We start from the raw sequence: 6,043 nt of genomic DNA on the forward strand, positions 1-6,043 counted from the left end.
CTAGCAACTTTCAGCATAAATTCACTTACACAAACTGGCAAGCTGAAAACCCTCAGCAAAGCTCTTCACGAAAATCAGATATCCATAATGGCCCTACAGGAAACAAGGTACCCAGATGAAGAGATTTTTGAATCCGAAGGCTACCGATTTTTCAAGAGCAAAGCGCAAAGAGGAATCCTCAATGGAGCTGTGATGCTTGGAACTGCGTTTGCTGTTAGAACCAAGATCCTTAAATCGGTTGCAAATTTCGAACCTGTGAATGACAGATTGTCTATACTCACAATTAAATGCGTGAACAAAACCTACGCCCTAGTTAACGCACATGTTCCTACAAACGATAAGAACAAGTCTGATCCAGACGAAGTTGATAATTTCTGGGACCTACTGGATGAAAAATTAAACAAAATACCCAAACACCATATCAAGCTTCTTTTGGGTGACTTCAATGCTCAACTAGGTCGTGAACAGAAGTAGAAGAAAGTTATAGGAAATTACCCTGCTCACAAAAGAACCAATCCCAACGGCAAAAGACTGGTGTCCATTTGCGAAAATCACAACCTGCAGGTTATGTCGACCCACTTTCGCCATTTACCCAGAAAGCAAATGACTTGGCGTTCTCGCGTCCAAGCTCTCGGAGAGTTCCAAATTGATCATGTTGCAATCTCCAGGAGAAACAGCCCTGAGATTATGAATGTCAAGGTAAAGAAAGGCATCAATGTGGCCTCAGATCATTATGTCTCTTATCAAATTCAAACCAATTCCCGCAAACACAAGGAAGACAACCAAACAGATCACACGCTTCGACAATGATAAACTTCGGCAAAGGGTCGAGGAGTTCCAGGAGAAGGCTAGACCAAATGACTGTGACTGAACAACGCCGAAAGTCTCCTTGTTGAGGCCGCCAAAGACGTTGCAGAAATCAAGAGAAGCAAAAAGCATGCCTGGTGGAATGGTACCTGCGAATCTGTCCTCCAAGAAAGACTCAATGCGTGCAAACAGTACTACTCTACGAAATCAGAAAATGATTGGGAAACCTACAAAACCCAACGTGCCCAGGCAGCTAGGGTGTTCAGAACTGAGAAACGTAAATACGAAAAATCTCTCATTGAAAAGATTGAACAAAACTTTGGGAAGAATGAAAGCAGAGAGTACTACAGAGCCTTCAAACGCAAACTCACTGGCTATAAACCACCATCTCTATGCTTTGAGCGAAAGGACAGCACACTGGTGACGTCAAATGAAGAAAATTGCAGCATTCTGGCAGATTACTTCAAGAATTTACTTAATTGCTCTAAACCGCAAAGCGCCATTGAGACCAAGGAACCCTTACTCAGGTACCCAAATTCCAGACCACCCGACAGAGATGAAATCAAGCGCCACATTGCCCGTCTCAAAAATAACAAAGCGCCGGGGGAAGACTCAGTAGTAACAGAACTATGGAAATATGCCCCAGAGGAATCACTTGATATCTTGCAAAAGCAAATAGAAGAAATTTGGAACAAGGAGACCCTACCCGAAGATTGGAAAATAGCTTTCATCCATCCATTACACAAAAAAGGCAGCCTGAAGAACATCAACAACTACAGAGGAATATCCTTGCTACCCGTGACTTACAAAATTCTATCACTTGCCATCCTGGAGCGTTTGGAAGCACAATCGAACATCAAATAGGTGAATACCAAGGAGGATTCAGAAAAGGTCGCTCAACACCTGAACAGATCCAAAATTTCAAAACGATCATCAGATATTGTACACTAAGTTCCAAGCAGTATGTGTCTGTCTTTGTGGACTTTAAGAAAGCGTACGACTCCAATGACCGGGAAGTCCTGCTAAACACCTTAAATGAATTTGGAATCGATTTGAAACTGCTGGCATTAATTAGAGCCACCCTGACCGATACAAAATCCAAGGTGAATTTCCACGGATGTCTCTCGCATTCCTTTGACATCAAAACAGGAGTCCGACAAGGTGATGGGCTATCCCCGATACTCTTCAACTGTGTTCTTGAAAAGATCATCAGAACCTGACGGGTGAGATTACAGGAAAACAACTACAGTCCATTGAGAATAGGAACCAAATCCAAGGGGATCGCAACAGACTGCTTAGCATTTGCCGATGATATTGCTGTTCTCTCAAACGACATAGAAACCGCTAGAGCTCAAGTTGAAATTTTAAAGGAAATTGCCGAACAAACTGGTTTGCAGATATCATTTGAGAAAACAGAAGTAATGACCAACATCAAAGAGGCTCAACCAAAAGTCCATACTAAATACGGGGACATCACCCGAGAAGACAAATTCAAATACCTGGGTGAGATCATCATGAAAAATGGACTGGACAAAGAAGCACTTCAGGAGCGAGTACGCAAACTGGAAATAGCCTACTAAACATCCCGCACAATCTACAACAAAAAATGCCTTTCCCAAAACACCAAGATACGTCACTATGAAACAGTTCTGAAGCCAGTAGTTCTATATGCAGCCGAAACCCTGTCTATAAATGCCAACAAAGGACTCCTTGAAGAACTGGAGAAAAGAGAACGCAAAATTGTGAGAGGAATCTTGGGATCAAAGTACAGAAATGGAACCCATCAAAAGAGATCCAACAAGGAAGTCTACAGCAAAATAGAGAAAATTACCGACACAATCAGAAAAAGACGGGCACGATTTTACGGTCATCTGAAAAGAACGGACGGAAGAAAGTTAACTAAAGAAATCTTTCACTTTTTTGATTCAAACCCCAAAACCACAATTCCCTGGTTTAGAAATACCAAAGAAGACCTGCAAATGCTACATATCTCAGCTGAAGACGCCCTTAACAGAGATCTCTTCCGCAAGAAAATATTGACGAACGGGCTAAACCGAGACGAGCAAGTGTAAGCAGGCCCACTCACAACGAATATATATATAAGCCGATGTTTTGTTATTTAGATTTCTGTGTCTGCTGGGTTACTATCGGTCCAGCTGTGTGAAAGATTGTGAGGAGGAAAGGAATTAATCTGCTGATAAATGCATCAGGCGACGATGCTAGAATGGTATCAGTACTCACGGTGTGAAGTTTCGAAGTCAGATTGTGGATGGACACATGTGAAGGCTTTTTGAACTGAGAAATAAGAAATGAATTATGAATCACCTCGCTGAAATGAGCGTGTTAGTATATGAAGCGAATGGATGGTTGAAAAGTGAAATTTAAAGGGACGAATTGGTCCTCTCTTGACAGCGTAAAGTTATGTCATGTTTGCCACTCCTACGGCCGAGAGGGTGATTGAACGGAGGCTAGTCTCTAGAAGTCCGTTTTGTGTACATTTTTTGTGTGTGTTTGCGACCCCACACCGTGAAATCGTGGTTGGTATTGTAAAAGGTTTCTAGCATTGTTTCTGCGTGGGGTGCATTGATTCATTTCCTCAGCCGACTAAAATAAATTTCAGAAATCAATAACCCGGTTCCTTTCCTTAATTGTTTTCATGCATCTAAAATTAATTGTAGGGATTTCAGACCCTCTGAAAACGTGGAAGATCCTGGGTTTGGCTTTGGGTGTGCAACTGGCAGACCCACAAATGTTGGGACTGGTGGTCAGAGTTCATTTGTGTTGTGTACATAATTTTTCTCTTGAATGTTTAGTGTATTGTGATGTCATTCAGCGTCGTCATTGGTGTCAAGCAATGGTGCGACGGGTTCATGTATGTGTGGGTGGGGTTCGATTTGAACCCAGTGAATCTGAAGTTTGTGTTCGTTTATGTTATATTACTTAAGGTTATTCCAGTGGGAAATGTATTAATGCTAGATTAGGTGTCACTCAGATTTGTTTATATTTGAGTATCATTGTTTTGTTTGCCCAGTAAAATTGGGAGTAGCTCCAGTGATTAATACTTAATATTCTGTACACGTGAAGTTATGAAATAGATTCTTCTTGAATGGTTATACCCCATCTTATTACCAAAGCTTGAACAATGCTCAACGTATCCAAAGTAAATTTTGTGAAATTCAAGTATGTACTCGCCATGTATATTTGCGTCATTTCTTATCATCATCAGGAGTATAATAAACCCCCTTGATTTAAAATGTTAAACTATTGTTCCCATTCGATCGTAGTTATATGACACCCGTATTCTCCTACCCTTTATGCCGCCGCTAAGTTATTTATATTTCTTGATGCCCATTGGATTTATACCCAATTAACGACCCAGTAGATTTTTCGTCGGAGACTCTATGGGTAGGGGGCGAGTGCACTACGGAGCTTTGTAACTCTTTACGGTTGCCTCGGAAGCTCTGTGAGATGAAGCTACCCACCGCACAGACAGAATTCTACCTAAGTTTGCTATTTGCAGTCCTAGGTCGTTTGCTTGCAGTTGATAATTTTTTTTGTATCTATGGTGCAATGAATAAACTTTATCCATGAAAATCTAAACTTGATTTACTCCAGACACGGAGTTTACGGTTTTACCCACACTATGACACAGACTGTACTACTTGGTAATAGTAGGATACTTCAGACTCAGTCATTTTAGCGCACCAAATGTTTACCTATCGTAGAACTCGCGCCATTTTTACATACACCAATCAAATGTTTTGCTAAAAATTCATGTGAGAAGCCACTAGAATATAATCAATTACAAAGGTATTCACGATACTCTCAGGAGAAGCAGACCCCAATTACTGTATAGCAATTTAAAGAAAAATATTACTGTTTCGTCACCAATGAAATATGCACGGATATATACTATTAAAAGTATTCTTATGATATTTGTGTCGGTTCGTCAACAATAACCGACAATTTAGAATCAGCTGCAACTATCTCCTCGCATAATATTAATACCGTTAATTAAACTGGAGACTGATGTAGGACTCTGAAGGCATATACACTTTTCCAATCACTGGCTACCTGTAGATATATTAAAACGGGGTATTTGTTACATCGTATGAAATGCAATATTTTGCTACACTGTATGCTGTACCAGTACGAAAAACCTTATTGATATCTGCATGCTGTGTACTGAGTTCTTGACCAATAAGAGGTTGTAATTGCTGCTTCTCTTCAAAGTTAACGTTATCTGGGATTGTTCTGTTTGCTTTGGCTTTTTATGATCAAAATATTTTCTTCCCCTCTCTTGCTTGCAAAATATATTTCCCCACTCTTTTGAAATATAGAGCTCTGATTCTCTTCCAACACCCAAACCAAGTTTCATTCCCTTTGGACAACAATAGGGCAAATTTTGTTCATGTTTGTGGGTTACTGTAGTCACGTCCCAGTTCGTGAACCATGGGCAATGGCTCAGTGGCCTAGTAAGTGGTCCTGAGAGTCGGGATACCAGTTGCTATGGAATGGGAGTGGGCATCTCGGACATATTCTGAGTCCTGGTCCTCCTTGTGCTCAGGCGGCTAGGACTATACAATCCACCGGTGGTCCATAACCTGTTAGAGGAGAGATCCTCACTTGGACTATGTGCAAGTAGGGTAGCATTCTGCTTCATGAATTTACCGAGCTCAGAAGATTTTAAGCAAGCCTCGGACCTATGGGAGTAATGGAGTCCCACTCCCATTTTTCCAGGCGAGGGACTTCTTGGAAACAACTTGGTGAACAAAATGGAATTCGATGGGGAGCTATCAATATTAATGGGGCTTATGGAAGAAAGAAAGTAGAACTGGCTGAGTCAGCAAAGAGGATGCATCTGGATGTGCTAGGAGTAAGTGATATTCGGGTAAGGGGAGATAACCAGGAAGAGATAGGAGATTATAAAGTGTACTTGACGGGTGTTAGAAAGGGAAGGGCAGAGTCTGGGGTAGGGCTCTTTATCAGGAATACGATTGCACGCAACATAGTTTCTGTTAGGCACGTAAATGAGCGAATGATGTGGGTAGATTTGTCAGTTGGAGGAATTAGGACTAGAATTGTGTCCGTGTATTCACCATGTGAGGGTGCAGATGAGGATGAAGTTGACAAGTTTTATAAAGCATTGAGTGACATCGTGGTCAGGGTCAACAGCAAGGATAGAATAGTGCTAATGGGCGATTTCAATGCGAGAGTTGGGAATAGAACTGAAGGA

Source organism: Anabrus simplex, chromosome 4 (genome assembly GCF_040414725.1).
Source record: "Anabrus simplex isolate iqAnaSimp1 chromosome 4, ASM4041472v1, whole genome shotgun sequence".
NCBI lineage: Eukaryota > Metazoa > Arthropoda > Insecta > Orthoptera > Tettigoniidae > Anabrus > Anabrus simplex.